This window comes from Hemicordylus capensis, chromosome 2, assembly GCF_027244095.1.
Source record: "Hemicordylus capensis ecotype Gifberg chromosome 2, rHemCap1.1.pri, whole genome shotgun sequence".
Taxonomy (NCBI): Eukaryota; Metazoa; Chordata; class Lepidosauria; order Squamata; family Cordylidae; genus Hemicordylus; species Hemicordylus capensis.
In genome coordinates this window covers 35683020-35701523 of record NC_069658.1, presented here as the reverse complement: position 1 = coordinate 35701523, position 18504 = coordinate 35683020, and positions in this window count along the sequence as shown.

The window sequence follows — 18504 nt, the reverse complement described above, 5'->3', positions numbered from 1 at the left end:
CTGAATTGTCAACTTTGCTAAGCAGGATCTGCCCTAATTTGCATTTGAGTGGGAGACTTTTGATGTGTGAGCTCTGTAAGATATTTTCCTCAGGGGATGGGGCCCCTCTGGGAAGAGCACCTGCATGCTTGCATGCAGAAGGTTTCAAGTTTCCTCCCAGGCATCTCCAAGATAGGACTGAGAGAGACTCCTGCCTGCAACTTTGGAGAAGCTGTTGCCAGTCTGTGTGAACAAGACTGAGTTAGATGGACCAATGGTCTGACTCAGTATATGGCAGCTTCCTATGTTCCCGAGAGAGCCCGTGCTTCTAAATGCAGCTCCCTAGCCTCCTTCCTGGGTCATTGAGGCCTTGTGTAGGAATGCACACAGGAAGCAGCCTATACTGTGTTAGATCATACAGCATCGCCTACCCAGACTGGCAGTGGCACCTGAGCAGGAGTCCTTCCCACCCCTCCTATTAGAGATGCTGTGTGTGTGAACTGAAAATGCCATCACTTGAACTTGGGGCTCAGCCAAAGTATGTGCTCAGCCATAGTTCACAAGCTATGGGCAGGTTTAATATGACACATATTAGATGTGTACATTAGAATGATGCAATCAAAATAATAGCAGAACCTTTTGTTTTGTTTTTGCTGACACTTGATTGAAGAGGTCGATGAAGGTTAATACTGAGCCATAAACACTGAAGACCAAGACTTTCTCCAGGGGTCTTCCTGAAGTGATTTGATGATAAACACTGTATATTGACAGCACTTTATAATGATAAAAATATATGACAACACTCTAGATGTTTTCTTTCTTTTTAATAAACTATTTTGTACCATGGTATTGAGAGGGATTCTGAAAATGAACGTTGCTTTTCAGGGAAGAGTGAACACAAAAGACACTAGTGTTGTTTATTTCTAATGCTCATATGAGCTTTGGGGTGGGGCTGGATTCGGCAAACTCTGGCACTCTTTGGTCTCAGTTGAAGAGAAGGGGGTTATTCCTACCCTCTTCCTTCTTGGACATTCCTCACTCCAAAGTGGCTTTTCAGAACCTGTTTTCTGGCTTTCTTATTCTTACCTTCTTTCTGAGCAAACCTCTATGGGAATTTCAGCAAGGTGGGGAGTACCCCCTATGTTCCTACAGCTAGATGGACCTGCTGTGGTTTGTCCTCTTTAGGCACAAAAGTGTTGTTCAGGCATATATTAATGTACAGATGTCTGTACACAGGCAGGTACATGTTTCGTGTGAATGGACCTGCATTCATTTAAAAAGTGAACCTTGGTACAGGCCCTTCAGATACCTGGTATTGCTGTACCTGTATTCAGTATAACATGTGAATAACTACAGCACCGACATACAGATTACACTGTACGCTAGTCATACGAGCATTGAACATAACATGTGCATAGAGCTAAAGCTGTTTTTGAAAACCTACAAACTTCTTCAGTATGTTTTCGCTCTAAAATAAATAGTTTTCAGTCCATGGGGAAATTTAAGGTAGGGATGTGTATGTGTGTGAGTGTGAGACTCTGTCTATCTATGTCGGAGCAGGGGTGGGGGAGAAGTTCCATGCTCCTTGTCGGATCTTATCGGATCCACAGCAACAAAACCTGCATACTGTGCAATCCTATGAGCCCTTTGTCACGATTGCATGAGAGAGTGGGTGGTGGAGAAGGCAGCAGAAATGCCTTCCCTACAGATGATCCAATTGCTGGGTCAGGGTGTGCAGATCACATGCCCAGATGGTCCACTGCTGCCCCAGGCCACGTGGAGGTGCGGGGATCCGATGCATTGTCCCACCCCTCCAGAAACCCCACAATGCACTGCATGAGTGTGTGATGTGTTGTGGGGATCTCCCCAGCGCACATGAGCAGAGGCGTATCTAGGGAAAATAGTGCCTAGGGCAAGCACTGAAATTGCGCCCCCTGTCCAAACATCTGACACTCATCTGATTCTCTGTACATAGTGCCAAACTGAATGTGTGTACAGTGACTTATATTAATTTAATTTTTTTTTAAAAAAATTAATTTTTAAATTTTTTTCTAAAAAATTAATTTTTAAAAAATTACCTGTAGCCCCTTCGGGGGACTTCCTAAAGGCTGTGTGTGTGTGGGGGGGGGTGTCTGCAAAGGTTTCCCCTTCCCTCTCTGGCCTCTAGGGCCTTGCAGGGACCATTTCAGCATGTGCGGTGGCCATTTTTTTTAATTTTTTTTTAAAATGGCCACTGAAAACAAAATGGCGACTGCGCATGCTCAAATGGTCTTTGTGAGGCCTGGCATGGCCTAGGGCCTCACAGAGGCCATTTGAGCATGCATGGTGGCCATTTTGTTTTCAGCAGCCATTTTAATTTTTTTAAAAATTTTAGAAAAATGGCGCCGCCCTTCAAGTGGTGCCCGGGGCACGTGCCCTGCCTGCCCTACCCCTAGATACGCCCCTGCACACGAGCAGTTAGCCCAAGTTAAGGGAGCACTCGTGTCCTTAATCTTGGCTAACCAGCAGGCTCCATGGGCAGGTTTGCTGTGGCACTGGGAACCACACAGCTCCCAGCGGTTCTCAGGAGGAGCCAAGCCTGGGCTTAGCTGCTGTAGTCTGGTCTTGTCTGCTCAGTCTTGGTGTGTTTACTTCCCTTGTGTTCCATGGGCTTTACTCTCTAGCAAGTGTGTTTAGGATGACTGCTTTGGTTTCAGTGGGACAAACCCAGCAGAAATGATGGTCTTTTCAGAGGCATCTGGTGGGCTACTGTGGGAAACAGGATGCTGGACTAGAAAGGTCTTGAGCCTTATCCAGCAGGGCTTTTCTTATGACAGGCCAACATTTCAAAAGTGAAAATTAACACAAACTTGTATCATGCCAAATATTATTGCTCAAGCTCTTCTTCCCACTCCCTTAGGTATTGGTGAGGGCTCTGCTTGGATTCATAAAATGTATCACGAGTGATCCCTGATGAAAAAGGATCGTGGCCACTGAGCAGTGATCTGAGCTGCTGCTGTTACCACCACCATCAAAGTAAGTGTCCTCCAAACCCACTGCAGCAGTGGTGGCCTGTAGCATTCTTTGGCAGCCATGTTGCCAGGGGCGTAACTATAATAGGGCAAGGGGAGACAGTTATCTGGGGGCCCACTGCCTTGGGGGGCCCCCAGAGGCAGGTCACATGCTGCACACCTGCCCAGGCTTCCTTCAGTTGTATTCATCCTCCGAAATTGATGTGAGTCTTAAGACCTGGAACTACCACAACAGCATGTCTTTCTCTAGTACCATTAAATGACTTGCATCGTCCACAATTTACAATGGGGGGGGGCATTTTAAAATCTTGTCGCTGGGCCACTCCAACCTTTCTACGCCCCTGCATGTTGCTGGTGTCCATGGTCCACCACCTTTGCTCTCTGGACTGCAATGTGTATTATACACGCAGCTCTGTCACTGGGTTGGATATTTGTATCTTTCTGCCCTGAAACAGACACAGCCTGGGAAACTGTGGCCAATCAGTGCTCCCTGGCACCACTGTTTGCTCTAAGGTGTGTGCATGCTCACAAGTTTTTGGATGTCCGCTCAGTTCATTTTAGATCCTGCTCAGGTTGAATCAGGAAGACCCCATTCTGAATGCACATGCGCACACACTGCCTTGATACTGCCATCTTCCCACAGCTAGATTCAGATGCTATGACACCACTTTTCTCTTTTTTTCTCCTTTCACCCTCAAGCCTCTATCCCCCTTCCTAGTACAGTAACTTGGTAGCGTGCCTAACCACCTTATAGTCCCTTATCCCTCAATAAAATAACCCTTTGTTTTCAAAGTCACATCTCCATTCTCTTTATTCCCCTTCCAGTGTGTCAACACCACAGTCACAATCCTGCTGGATTTTTTTTTTAACATTTTATATCCCAGTCTTCCTCCAAGGAGCCTAGAGCGGTGTACTACATACTTAAGTTTCTCCTCACAACAACCCTGTGAAGTAGGTTAGGCTGAGAGAGAAGTGATTGACCCAGAGTCACCCAGCTAGTTTCATGGTTGAATGGGGATTTGAACTCGGGTCTCCCCGATCCTAGTCCAGCACTCTAACCACTACGCCATGCTGGATCTTTTTTTGAATATTTTCTTTTTTAGTATTTTCTTTTCTCTTTCTTTCTTTCTTTCTTTCTTTCTTTGAGTATTTTGTGAATTTCCTTGCTGTTCATGGGTTCGCACCCATTTGACGTTAATTTTTCCTACATAAAGCAAAGTACAGAAAAAGACTATGGCAGTAAACACGTGTCCAGCAGACTCTGGTAACAAGGGGTAGAGAATAGATGGTTGCTATTTGTTTCCAAATCTAACCTATGGAAAATAGCCAAATTTGGAGTCTACAAACACAAAAAATGGCCATTAGATTGTATGATCTGTTGCCTTTAGTGCTCCGTATGTGACTTGAGTGTCAGCATTCCACACAGCGTACTGTTGCCTTTAATGGAGTAATTGTTGGCTTTGGCTCTTTTCCTTGAGCTGATCACAAGTAAGTGGCATCTTACGGGATTTTCTTTCTCTTTCTTGGACATATATATTTAAATGGAGCACATGGTGCCCACCTTTTGAGATGATTTTATGACAGCAGCAGACCTCTTCTTCCTTTCTAAACATTGACATACTCCTGATCATTTGCTGCTGTTTACATTTTGCACTGTGATAGCTGAAGTGAGTGAGGTCAAGAAGTGTAGGAGTTTGCAGTGACACAGCCATTTCATAGGTGTACCATCAAGTTGCACTTGCAGCAAACACCTGTTCAAACTCTTTCAGCTAATGCCTACTTATTTTCAATATTTACTTCATGCCCTTAAACAAAATCTTTGGGGAAATCAGGGTTTGTAAATACCTTCAAGTTTATTCATGCAGCTTGATCTGTTTAAGGAAATAATCAGCATTCACCTAAACGAGATGGTTGTTGTAATGGCATTTAAAATGTTTTGCTTTTGATCGCTGGCTCCCCAAATGTTTAATATTCTTGATGCTCTTTAAACTGGTTTCTTCTCTTGCCACTCTGCTGAAGCTGCTGTCTCTTTTCCTCTAGCTTCATTGCCAAATCTCAGAGCTTCCAGATGGTAATGTTGACTACTGTCATGTAGTCTGCATTTGACCAGTTTGCTAACTAAAATATCAAGCAGGGAACTTTGTTAAATGCTTTGCTGGAAGCAAGATAAATTACATTCACAGCATTCTCAAATCCACTAAGCTTGTAACCTGATAAAAAAGAGATAAAATTAGATATGATCTTTGTCAATAAGATCTTGACAAATTAATGCTGCTTTCTACTAATCACTGCACTGTTATCAGATGTTTACAGATTAATTTAATTTAATTTAATTTAATTTAACCATTTTATTTATTTTATTTAACAAATTTATATACTGCTCAAAACTCATCTCTTCTGCTATTTTTTCTCAGGATAATGGTGTTCTGCCTCTTCTGGATGGGGTTGTGTTGGGATTTTGCCATGGACATTGTCTCAGTTTTATGTGTAGGGCATGCTTGTCTATGCTTAAATGTGTCTATGTACTGGCTTGGGGGTGGAGTCACAGTTTGATTGTTTGCTTCTCTCTTGCTGTCCTGAATTCAAACTGAGAGGTTCTCCCTCTCACTGCATAAGAGACTGTTAGTCTGTTTACTGTTTTGTTAGCCTATGTTTCTGTTAGTAAGAAATATCAAACTCTTGTTTCTCAATTAAAGTTGCTTCCTGTACAATTACTTATAGAGGATAAGTAATTGCTCTGCAACAGGTTGCACTCCACCTAAAAGAGCAGCTTCAGTTTAGGGGTACTCTGAGGTCCAACTTTGTCACTAGAGGGCCAAACAGCTCTGATAGCACAGAGCGCGCCAATGGAATCTTTTCCTGGACAGAGATAACCTGGCCACATTATCCATGTGGGATTGGCTACTGCAGGGGTTTCCAACTGGTAGTGCTTCAGAGGTTGATAAAATACAACTCCCACCATCACCAGCTGCTATTTATTGTGGCTGAGGATGATGGGAGTTGTAGTTCAGCAACATCTGGAGTACCACTGGTATTACTGTAATGTGCTGTATGTAAGGCTGCCTTTGAAGACAGTTTGGAAACTACAGCTGTCCAAAATACAGTTGCTAGAGTACTGTCTAGAACCAGATGCTGGGAGCAGTTCTCACCCATACTCAAAAGAACTGCCTTGGCTCCTAGGCTGTTTCTGAACACATTACAATTCAAAGGGCTGATACTGATCTTTAAAGTCCACCAGGCATGTTTTTAAAAAAATTCTTCCAGGCCTTTTCAGATTTTCATTTTTAGCAGCCAACTTTAATTGCTTTTTTATTGGTTGCTGTTTGAGTAATTGTTTTTGTTTTATTTCTAAAGCACCTTGGGAAATGTTATTTGTATAGAAATAATATAAATACACAAATAAGATTATGCAAATAAAAAGGTCTGTACCTTCTGTGTGTGTTTGATTCTGTCATTGCCATTTTTTGTAAGCTGCCTTTGAGGCTTTCCTGCCTAAAAGGCAGTGTCTAAGTCCTTTAAATACATAAAATAATAAACAAATTGCAGGGCTCTAAACAAATGTAACAATAGTAATGTAGAGCAGTGTTCCCTCTAACAGGGATTCTCATATGTTTTTGACTACAACTCCCCAAATCCCCAACCAAAGGCCACCGCAGCTGGGGATGCTGGGAGTTGTAGAGAACAACATCTGGGAATCCCTGTTAGAGGGAACAGTGATGTAGAGGTATTCCAAAGACGACAGTGAAGTCGTTCTCACGGCCTCAAGCCACCGCTCGGGAGGGCTGGGAGGAAGGCAGGAACTTGCATGCCTTCCCACGCAGATGAGCGGTGACCATCTTTGCCTCCACTGTGCTGTGCGCCCACACAAGTGGTGGTATGGTGCAGGCCAAAACTGGGATTGGGAGGAGGAAGTCCTCTTGCATCCCAGTGTGCCCTGCGCTAATAGAGCAGCAGCCACTCTCATTAGAGCAGCAGCTGCACTTGGAGCGGTTGGTCACCTGGCAACAATTGCCCAGATGATCGCCTGCTGAGCCCAGGACGATTCATTCTACCTTGGTTCACTCTACCCACAGTTCAGGTAGAGGAACTGGGCTACCCTCAACTGCTCCCAGCGCTCCAGACAACATGAGCTGGTCAGCTTGTGTCTTGAGAATAGCTTCAATGGCTACTAATCTATCAATCTACCAAATGGCTATTAGTTTTGAGGACTATAGATTGAAGGCAGGATACCTTTGAATATCAATTGCGGGGTGGGCAATGGAAGGAGAGGAGGTCTGCTGCCTTCATCTCCTGGTTGTGAGCTTCCTAGAGGCAACTGGTGGGCCACTGTGGGAAACAGGATGCTGTACTAATAAGGCCTTGGGCCTGATCCAGCAGGGGGGTTCTTATGTTCTTATGACAGTCTATTTTGTGAGGATGCTGCTCAAATTATATTTATTTTCACCTGTGTTCCATATCCACAAGGAAATCTGAGAATCTTCCTTTTTGCACATTTTGTCTACAGGTACAATGGATAGCAGCTTCCTGAAGGCATTCAAAAGCACAATCTAGCTCTGCCATTAAGATCTAACTCTATTCTCCCTTTGTATTTTATAGGTGTTTCTCTTACATCCGGGAAGAAAAGTAAACAGAAAAACGAAATGAACGTTACTTTTTATTTAGTAACTGCATGCATACCAGAGGTTGCAATTTAAACTTCAGTGCTTTGATTAAGTATGCAGCTATTGTTGGAACTGCATTCATATGCATTCATAAACTTTCTGGGCTTATGCTGACTGAAAACTGTGTAGCAACTCACGAAGGCGAGTCTTGGGTACAGTAAACAAGTTAATCTTGGCTGAATCTCAGTTTTAGGGCTGTAACCTGATTTTTTTTATTCTTTGTTTAAACAGCTGTATATTTAATAAATTGAAAAGATTTTTTTTTTGCCACAACATTTTCTATTATGGGATTAAAGCTGCAATTACCACAAAAATGATGCTTTATATAACTACTGAATGTTCTGGACAGCCCTGGACTTCACAGTTATCAGTGTGCTACACATAGTCCCTGCAGTACACAGAGCTGTCTGCACTCATATCATTTTACCCTGCAGGGAGAAAAGCAGCTAGGGTAGGTGACCTTTAGAGAGGAAACTGCCAGAGCGAAAGGGTTAAGAGACCCCTTTCCTCCCACTCCCACCCAGATCTTCCATTGCAGAATGAAGCCTCTATAGTTGCAGAGGGTAAACAAAGAAATCAGGAGGAAATGATACACACCTGTGTGTAGTTCACCCATTCACGGTAGAGTGTACTCCTTGCATGTAGGTTCTTTCACTGACATCTCCAACCAAACTATCTTAGAGCACAACCAGACATGATGCAGGGGAGCCATGATTCGGATCTCCCATGGTCATTTTAAAAAAAGAGAAAAGCAGCTGTGGGGAGGGAATGAATCAGCTTAGGGCAGGGGTGGGCAAACTTGGCCATCCAGCTTTTGCTAAACTACGACTCCCATCATCCTCTGCCACAATTCATTTTTACTGGGGATGATGGGAATTGTAGTTCAACAGCTGGAGGGCCAAGTTTGTCCACCCCTGGCTTAGGGCCATTGTGCTAGGAAAGGCTCTCTTTCCTCCATGCCACGTTTCCAACTGATGTTGCCTGCAGAAGCCGCTATTTGCCCAATGGAGTGGGGGAGAGACCATATAGATATTCATGTGATACCGGCACATTTTCCCCTGCAGGGCAAGCAACAGGTTTGCGAGAGGTCAGCTTTAATTGGAATAATGGGCCAAGGGGAAAGGGTTATACTACTGTGTGCAAAGGAACATAGTCACAGAAGTCTTTTTCAAAGAACAAAGAATAATAACCCCTCAATGTTAGATGGCACAGCGGGCAGTGACTTGACTAGCAAGCCAGAGGTTGCCTCCCCGCAGGTATGTTTCCCAGACTATGGGAAACACCTATATGGGGAAGCAGCGATATAGGGAGATGCTGAAAGGCATCATCTTATACTACACAGGAGATGGCAATGGTAAACTCCTCCCATGGTTCTGTGGTTGCCAGGAGTTGACACTGAATCAACAGCACAACTTTACTTACTTACTTGACTTAATGTTAGCTGGGGGCAAAAACAGAAGGCACCATTCTGCCAAAGTTCAGCATTTTAAACTACATTTATATCCAATCAAGGCAGTGGTGGCTGGTGGCTTCTGAGACTGGGGTGGGGGGTACTTGTCAGGGCAGGTGATGGGCAGAGCCAGAAGTACTTGGAGACAGAGCCAAGTGTAGGTGGAATACACTCCTGACCACTGACAAGACTGCTGCCTATGTACTCATGAGCAGTGCGATTGAAATTGGTTCAAGTTTACTTGTCCTATTGATTTCAATGGATTCAACGCACTAAGATCCATTCTCTCTTAAGATAATGCAAAACTGAAAATCTAAGAATGCAGCATGGTCCAGTGGTTAGAGCAGTGTTTCTCAACAATTTTGGAGTCATGGACCAGTACATTCTTCATGCAGAGTTTCCCGGACCAGCAGTTAGTAAAGGGGTTGCCCCCCTTGCTGCCACCCCTACCCCCAGTGATGTCATGTGCAAAGGGTGCAGGGCCCAGGGTCTACAGACCCCAGGTGAGGCAGGCAGCCCTCGCTGCTGGATAACATTCATTGCGCTTCCTCAAAATGAACATTATTCAGCAGCAAGGGCTGCCTGGAAATGAGCTTCAGAGAGCTTCCGGTGGCAGCCCCTACCAGACCAAAATTGCTTTTTTGGGGGTGATTTTTTATTAGTGATGCCTCACGGACCAGTACCCAGCACCTCGCGGATCAGTATTGGTCCGCGGACCGGTGGTTGAGAAACACTGGGTTAGAGTATTGGACTAGGAACGAGGACACCTCAGTTCAACTCTGCATTCAGCCATGAAACAGATTGGCTTACTCGGGACCAGTGACTTATCTCTCAGCCTAACTTACCTCACAGGGTTGTTGTAAGGATAAACATAACCATGCTCTGGGCTCCTTGTAGGAAGAGTATGAGAGAAGTGTAAAAACAAACAAACAAACAAACAAACAAACAAACATGCAATTCTTAATCTAGAACCACTAGCAATGACCACTGCCGATGTTCATGACATATTTTACCAAAGATAAGTGAGGGAAGGAAACAGGCAGTGCCATCAATAAAAGCCAAAAAATTGAAGACCATAACTGAACACTCCATTTACACTTTAAAAAGTAGTGCAGGTGTGGGGTGGGGTGGGGTAGTGTCAACAATAAATGTTTCCGAAATTGATGATCAAGAACTGAGCATCCCATGGACTAAAACAAAAATGAGAAGCAAGCAAGCAACGATGCAAGGACCACCATCCTACCCACCCCACTCCTTCCTCTGCCTCCTTTTCAATGGCACAGGATGAAAACTTGAGTGCCCCATACACTAAAAAAAAAAAAGGGGGGGGGGAGGAATGATACACGGACCACCATATGCACCATTCCACTCCATCTACCCTCTGTTACGGCCAGCGTGGCCAAAGTTAATGGACTGGGCCCAGAATTTGGTTCAGAACTCAGGCCTATTTCCAATAGCAATGTTCAGTTCAGAGAAACACTGATGCAAGGCCTCAGTCAATTCTGAGTGAAATGATTAACTCCTAGGAAACAAGCTGGAAGCTAATTCCTTCCGCTGACAGAATGCTTATCATGTTGATGTCACCTATATTGTTCTGCTTTAGTCAAATGCATTGATTAACTAGCCTCAAGCAGGTACCCTTTGGCTGTTACTTTAAACATTCTTTTTCTTAGAATCACACACTAAGTAATTTAATTGCACACAAGAAGTAATTTAATTGCTGTCTCACACAGCAATTAAGAAGCTTAGCTCCTTCCTTCTTAAACAACCCCTTTTGACTTTTTAACACTCTTTGGAGCAAGAGGTGCCAGGAGCCTGCCTCTTAGGCAAAGACATACCAACCACTTACTTAAGAAATGCTGATGTTTGGAGAACAAAAGGAGCAAACTGCTTCCTGACAACAAAAAGACAATACGCAGAGGATGCTGCTCTGAACTGGTCTAACAAAGGAACAGTTTTGTCATAAGAGGGAAGTTTTATGATAAGAGCGATTGACACTTTGACGATCCAGGACTGAGACTGCTATCTTGAAAGAACTCCTAGTTCATGTCTATGGGAGCCAACTGCTATAAAAAGGGGGATCTGGGCATGGCAAATCAGCAAGCTTTGCCCAACCAGTAGATTGCTCAAGAGCGATCCTGGAGTTTGCTGTTTAAGCTGTGGGGCTAGAGCAGGAATTCTTTCCATGGACTGGGACTGTCTGTGACCTCTGCTGTGAGTGAGAAGTCAAGACTACCCAGCCATGGTGCTCTCTCTCGCTCTGCCTTGCTCTGAGCATCTACCACCAGCCTGCCTGACTGCGTGAAGCCTGCATCACTTCCAAGCCCCAGCAACAAACAAGTCCTTTGAAGCCTTCTTCATGAACCTGGTGAGATGCCTGCTCCCCCTTCCCTCCTCCCTATTAATCACTGCCATCCCTTTCCTAAGCCCTCCCTTCTTTCTTCTCTCTTTGTTTCTCTCTATAAATATTTTATTAGGATTTGTTAGATAGCTGTAATTATTGATTGCACACACATGTGATAGCTAGGCACATTGCACTACACCTTGAATCGGAAACATGTTTAATTTGGATGACCTGTTTGAATTTTATCCTGATGAGCAACTTTCGATAATAAAACCCATTGAATTTTCTGAGTGTGTCTTCCTTTATCTCTGTTTGCACGTCCAGATCCTACATGGTCACCATCTCCAAGAACGAATTCAGTTTATGTATGATGTGACTTTGCCTGTTTCCCTCTGAGCATATACAGAGTGCGAAACCAGGTGTAGCTCACACCACCACCAGGACCCAAACCTGAGCACCTGTTATAATATGCTGGTAAACAGTTCTTATCACAGCACTCCAGTACACAGCACCAAAGTGAGGGTGGGGGGTTATTCAAGGGTCAATGAAGGGGGGGATACAGGAAGCAAACTAAGGAGGGAAAGAAAGGAAAAATGAATATTTTGGCTTTCTGCCGTTAAAAAGAATTTGACACCTATAGAGGTTGTTCACATGACTGGGTGGGCGGATGGTTGGGGGGAAGCTTGTTTAACTCACCTTCGCCCCAGACATTTGTGTGTTCCTGGGAGCACGGACCACACTCCCAGATGATCCATGCTGTGTGTTGCGGTGTGGAGCTCTGGAGGCCTGGACAGTGTATCCTGATCTCCAGGAATCCCACAATGCACTGCATGCAGGGCACAGTGCATTGGGGGATTCCCCCAGGAGATGGGCGCTCTAGGCATCCCTCTCTGTGTGGCAGGGCTGGAAGCCTGGGTGGAGGGAGCGCTCGCTCCTTTAACCTTGGCTAACTGCTGGGCTAAAAAGCCAGGCTAGGCGATGCTGACTGCTGGGATAGGGCTGGATCCCAGCAGTTCTCACGTGCAGCCTAACCCAGGCTGGGCTTCTCTAGCCTGGATTAGGCTGCATGTGAGAACAGCCTCACACAGTTATTCTTTCTTAAAATAACACAAAACTGAAAATAATCTCAGAATGTACATGCAATTCTTCCTTTTGAACCACTAGCAACGCTACTGCTAATGTTCATGGCATATTTTACCCATGACTGATTTATCTGCTGAAATTTAGAGACTAAAAATGTAAGCGCCCTATCTAACTTTATAAGGGGGGGGGGGAGAAAGAATACAGAGACCACCACACACCTTACCCCACTCCACCTACCCACCCCACTACTCCATCCCCTGGTGGTGGAGGTAGTTTGTTACAAGGATTGAAGGATTGTCTCCTTATCCTACAGAGCTTGAATCTCATGTGATTCTTAAATCACATTAAGACGAGTCTGGAATATCAGATCTGCAAAATCCTATACTTCTCCCCCATCACTCATACATTTTTTTCCTCCTTTCTCATGGCAAGCCTCATGTCACAGCCCAAAGCCATAACCCAATGGGGCCGCTGGATCTAGGAAGTGCCCAATCTACCACCAAGTAGCCCAGCAGGCTGCAGATGCAGCTTCATACCCAGATGAGCAAAGTTCCTCTTGAGGAGGCGCGGTGGTGACAGCTCCAAACCCAACCTCCACTACGTCTTGTGGTGCGGTTGGCCATTTAAAACCCCCATGCTATGTGGCAGCTACTTGAGAAGGGATTATCAGCCACAGACAGAGATTCCTGCTGTGATGCTCAATCAAGACTCAGGTCATGCAGTGGAAAACAGGGAGATGCCGCTTCAGGAGAGTTTTAAACAAGGAAGCAATATCTGCCTATGGCAGAGTAACAAACTCAGGTCCTCTCTGCTCTGTGCCTCTGCCACTGTAGCTTCCCCACACATTCCAGTGGGACCTGAGCCCTCTGAGACGAAGGCCGTATATGCATGTAGTGCCAAACTGCAGGTAGACAAACCCAAGGTTAATATTTGTAACCATGAATTGCATGCAGACATTCATCCAACCTGTTGAAGCTAGGACCCTGGCAGCATCAGCTCTCAGCTGCAATGTCTCATACTGACCAGTGGAGTGGTGGTGGTAGTCAGGGTCATGGATAAAAGTGCTGGACTCCTCGCCTCTTTTTTCTCCCAGTGTCAGTCTCCATTTTGTCTCTCCAGAGATGGCTGTTTGTTTTTGGTTTCTCTCAGTTCAGCCATGAGCTACAGCTGAAATTAAGCTGGAGGCTTTTTCACATTTGTTTGCAACCTTTTCTTTAAATAAATCCTTGTAGTTTTTCAATACTAAAGAACTGTCTCAAGACCTCTGCTGCTTTCTCACCAAACTGGTTTTGCTTTGCTATTTGGGGACTGAACTGTCATTCTTCCCGTAGAGAGGGTTATGGGCCCAGAAGCCAGTAAACAAAAGAGAAAAGCCTAGAGAGTTAAGTAATAAGCAAAGCAAAGAGAAAAGCTTTGAAAATGGAGACAGCACAAGGATTCCAGATGACCAAAAAGTTGCAAGGTCCTAAGTACAAGGTCTGGTCTTTCAAGATGAAGATGCTGCTCAAGAGTCATGGACTTGGCAGTATTTTGCAGACTCCTGCAGATGCAGGAAAGGAGCAGAAAAATGGGACAGAACAGATGAAAAGGCATCAGGAATGATTTGCTTGGAGGTGAGTGACCCAATCTTAGTACGTCTAAGAGACAAAGGGGCTATTCACGTGATTAGCAAAAATTGGGCTAGGAGAGCCTAGCCTGACTTTTGCTAATCGTAAGAACTACTGGGCTTGGGTGCGAGGCCGGTGGTTCTTGAGCGGCTAACCCGCTCAAGTAGCCCGCCCCTTAGCCCGGGTTTGCGGAGCAAGTGCTCCGCAATCCCGGGCTATTTGATCATGAGTAGCCGCGGCGCAGCTCCATGCCATGGCTACTCATGAGGAGACCCCAAGAGGGGAGGCAAAAAGCTGCCTCCTGGCTCCGGGGTTTTTGCCAGCATGCCCTGCACACTTGTGCAGGGCATGCTGGAGCTTGTGGGGGCTGATTGGTCCCCGCTCCCCCAAGCCCCTGCCGGTTCTGTCATGGAGCCGGCAATCGTGTGGGCAGCTGATCCAGCCACCCAGGGCTCCCTGCCCGATCGTCTGCGGGGAGATTGGGCTTAGCCTGCTCTCCCCGCAGTTTTGGAAAAGCGGGTCTCACAGATCGTGAGACCCGCCCCAAAGAAAATGCAAGTGGATTACATAGACATGAAGATTGCATTTCTTCATGGAGACATCAAAGAAGATATTTATATGGAGCAGCCTCCAGGATTTGTGGACCCTGTGAAAGAAAAACTTGTATGTAAGCTGCAGAAAAGTATCTAAGGACTAAAGCAGGCTGCAAGAGCCTGGAATGTCAAATTAAGCCTGCTGCTAGTCAATGAGGGATTTACCCAAGGAAAGGCTGACCCTTGCCTATACTCGAGAAAGGCTGACCCTTGCCTGTACAAGGAAAGGTTGACCCTTGCCTATACTCGAGAAAGGCTGACCCTTGCCTATACAACGAAAGGTTGACCCTTGCCTATACTTGAGACGCAGAGACAACGGATGGGCCTATATATGGACTTCCGTTGATGATCTGATAATTTGTTATGAAAATAGAGAGGATAGCCTTGAAATAATAAAGCATCTGAATGTGAGATAGAAGTAAAAGAACTTGGGCCTATTTCACACTATTTTGGGATACACATAAAGAGAGAAGAGGATGGAAGCTACTTGTTTAACCAAAACCAGAAAATAAATGATTTACTAGAGTATTTGGAACTTACAGAGGCCAAAGAAATGAGTACACCTATGGAAACAGGTTACCTAAAACAGAAGGAGGAGAGTGAACTTCTGCCAGACAACAGTGAGTACAGGACAGCAATTGGAAAACTTTTATATGTAGCTATGATAACAAGACCGGATATAGCTGCATCTGTGGAAATCTTGAATAGGAAAGTAAGCACACCCAGCAAATATGACTGGACTGCTGTAAAGAGACTAGGCAGGTACCTAAAAGGGACAATCAATCTAAAATTAAAGTTGCCTGCTAGTAGTGGACCCAAATTAGTAGGTTATAATGTATATATGGATGCAGACTCTCATAGTGACCACAGGGGTGGTGGTGTTTTGGTCTCTCTCTTCAGCCATGAGCTACAGCTGAAATTAAGCTGCAGGCTTTTCCACACTTGTTTGTAACCTTTTCTTTAATAAATCCTTGTAGTTCTTCAGTACTAAATAACTGTCTCAAGACCTCTGCTTTGCTGATTTCCCAACAAATTGGTTTTGCTTTGCTATTTGGGGACTGAACTGCCATTCTTCCCCTACACAACTGTGACCTGGCAACCTCCAGTTTCAAGGCAGAAGAGCCACTTCGTCTTCCTGGTCCAGTGAGGATGCATACCAGCAAGCTCCATAGCACTAGTGTCGCCAGACTGTGGGCAAAGCATCAGAACGTCTTCAGGGTGGCAGCCATTGGCCACGATCAACTTCCCTAAATGCCTGCCTGGAGGCAGTAATGGGCTGGATGAGGGATAACAAACTGAGGTGGAATCAAAATAAGACAGAAGTACTGATTGTGGGGGATCGGGACCCAAGAGATGGTTTAGATCTCCCTGTTCTGGATGGGGTTACACTCCCCCGAAAGATCAGGTATGTAGCTTGGGAGTGGTCCTGGTTTCTCAGGCTGAGGTGGTGGCCAGGAGTGCATTTTATCAGTTTTGTTTGATATGTCATCTATGTTCATTTCTATAGGTGAATGACCTTAAAACAATGGTACATATGCTGGTAACCTCCAGACTTGACTACTGTAATGCACTCTATGTGGGACTGCCTTTGTATGTAGTCTGGAAACTTCAATTGGTATAGAATGCGGCTGCCAGATTGGTCTCTGGGATAACATGAAGGGACCATATAAAACCGGTTTTGAAAGAACTATACTGGCTGCCAATATGTTTCTGGGTGAAATACAAAGTGCTGGTTATTACCTATAAAACCCTTAATGGCTTGGGTCCAGGGTATTTGCCTCCTTTGTCATGAATCCTCCTTTTATGATCTTCTGGAGAGGTCTGGGTACGGTTGCCACCAGCTCGTTGGTGACAACCCAGGACCAGGCTTTCTCTGCGGCTGTTCCAGGGCTTTGGAATATGCTCCCTGCTGAAATAAGAGCATCTCCTTCTCTGTTTGTTTTCAGGAAGACCCTCAAGACTTTCCTGTTCTTACAAGCTTTTAATTAGAACTTTAATAATTTTAATATTTTTTTCTATATTGTTTTTATTGTGTTTTAACTTGCGATTTTTAATATTAAAATTTGTACACCAACTAGAGATTTACATATCAAGTGGTATAAAAATATAAATAAATAATAAAATAAGGGGCGTGCTGAGTGCGATCTTGCCTTTTCGGAATGGACACCCACACTCGGCAGGGAAAGAGCATTTAAATCTCTTTAAAAGGTATTTAAGCCCTTCTCCTGACAGCAATTGCACTGCTGCCCTTGTAAAAGCCCCCGTATGAGCCCCTCAGCAAAACAGTCTCACACAAGCACAATTACTAGCAATGTGGGGTGGGGAGATGCAGAGGGGCACCATTTTTCTGTTACTCAGGGAAGGCATCATGATGACTCATATGTATATGAGGGAGGGCAAAGAATCCTGGGGTCTGGTCCACTATGACCAAGGATGCTCTTGCGATGGCAGACCCCGGCAAAGCAGTCCAGGAACACCCAAGCACACTCCTATCCCCAAGTCGGCTTGCCAACTGGGGATTATAGCACTCTCATGAGAGGGCCAGTGCACTAGGGACTAGCTGCCTCAGAGTCAGTTAAATTAAGTACTCATAAACAAAAACATTTAAACTTTGTTTTGCTCTTACTTGGTGATGGGGAAGTTAGCAATTGTCTGGTGAGTCTCAATCTGCACAACAAGTATTTCACCACAGCGAGCCACCACACCTACTCTCTTTGCTTCCAACCTGAACAAAATGGTGATTACTGCCTCCCCTGGAGTACTGAAAAGGAAAAGCACTTGCCTGCTTTACAAGTGCTCTGATTGGGCACCTAAGAAGGCAATCACCCTACTCCATCTCTGATTGGCTATAGGACGGTTGATAGATTGCCCACTTTCTGAAAACAAAAGAAAGCATATTGACTGGCTGTAGCCTCATAAATATTAATTTTTCCACGCTTGCTGATGCTGTTAATTGATACTTTTAGAATGCTGGTACTGGCATCCCCTGAGCCCTGTAATAGCAGTGGGCAAGAGAGCAAAGAACAGAGAAAGCCAGGGGAATAAGAATATAAAATGGCAGCAGGTAGCAGATATCAAATGCCAGCTGTAGGAATTTAAAGGGGATGTTGCCCACCTTGTCCACAGGTAAGGACCACTGTGGTCCACCACTCAATAGAAGGCACCAATGATGATCAGGAGTCTGGAAAACAAGCCCTATGAGGAAAGGTTGAAGAAAGTGGTTTTATTTAGCCTGGAGAAGAGAAGAACAAGGGCAGGAATGAAATCACTCACCAAATACTTAAAGAGTTGTCACATAGAAGAGGGCAAATACTGATTGGGCAGGACTGGAGCTAATGGGGTTAAGTTACAGGACCGTAGATTTTGTTTGAACATTAGGAGAAACCTCTTAACAATAAAAGCCGTTTGACAATTGATACATTAATACATTGTGGCTGGGGATGATGTGAGTTGTAGTCCAGCAACATCTCGAGTGCCACAGGTTGGGAACCCCTGACCTAGGGAGGGTGAGTGGAGTGGTAAAGCATTGGCTTTGCATGCAAAAGGTCCCAGGTTCAATCCCTGGCATCTCCATGCAGAGTAGGGAAAGATTCCTGCCTGAAACCTTGGAGACCTGCTATTTGTCAATGTAGATCATACTGAGATAGATGGACCAGTGGTCTCACATATAGTATAAGGCAGTTTCCTATGTTTCAATGCACAGAGCAGGGGTTTGGATAGATGGTCAACAAGGCTGCCTCCAACTATGAATCCATGGAACAGATTTCAGCACATGT